The following is a 521-nucleotide window of genomic DNA, read 5'->3' as shown; positions in this document are numbered from 1 at the left end:
GGGAAATAAAGGAAAAACAGGGAAGAAGAAGAAAAAAAAAAGATATGGTACCAAATTAAAAGTTTTCAGGTTACACTGGAGTGGCACAACTTAGTTCAGGAGAAATGCAGTCCAACTGCAATAATTTCACGTCAGGAGAGAAAATAAAGCCACAACTAGGGATTTACAAGCAGCTGCTTATTCTGCAGAACCCTCCTGCGTGAGCAAACCATTCCACCCCTTCGCCTGGGAGGACAAGCATTTCCAGAGGGATTAGAGTACCTTAAAGTTTATAATCTTTTCTACAACAGCTCACTGCATGTTATCCCAAAGTTTAACGAATCCAAGTTCAAAATTTAAGAAATTCTACTGACATTTGACCTTCTACGACCTCTGTACAGGACAGCAGGTACTCTGTCTGTCATCACAGTCAGAGTATGTGCTGGGTTCAGTCAGGGAAGAGTTAAGTCTCTTTACCATGGCTGCTAGGAAGCTGTGTTCCTGGATGCTGAGAGATAAAGTCAAAACACAACAGAATATTA

Source organism: Eurypyga helias, unplaced genomic scaffold (assembly GCF_000690775.1).
Source record: "Eurypyga helias isolate BGI_N326 unplaced genomic scaffold, ASM69077v1 scaffold18820, whole genome shotgun sequence".
In the NCBI taxonomy this organism is placed as follows: Eukaryota; Metazoa; Chordata; class Aves; order Eurypygiformes; family Eurypygidae; genus Eurypyga; species Eurypyga helias.
Note: the sequence above shows the minus strand (reverse complement) of the source record.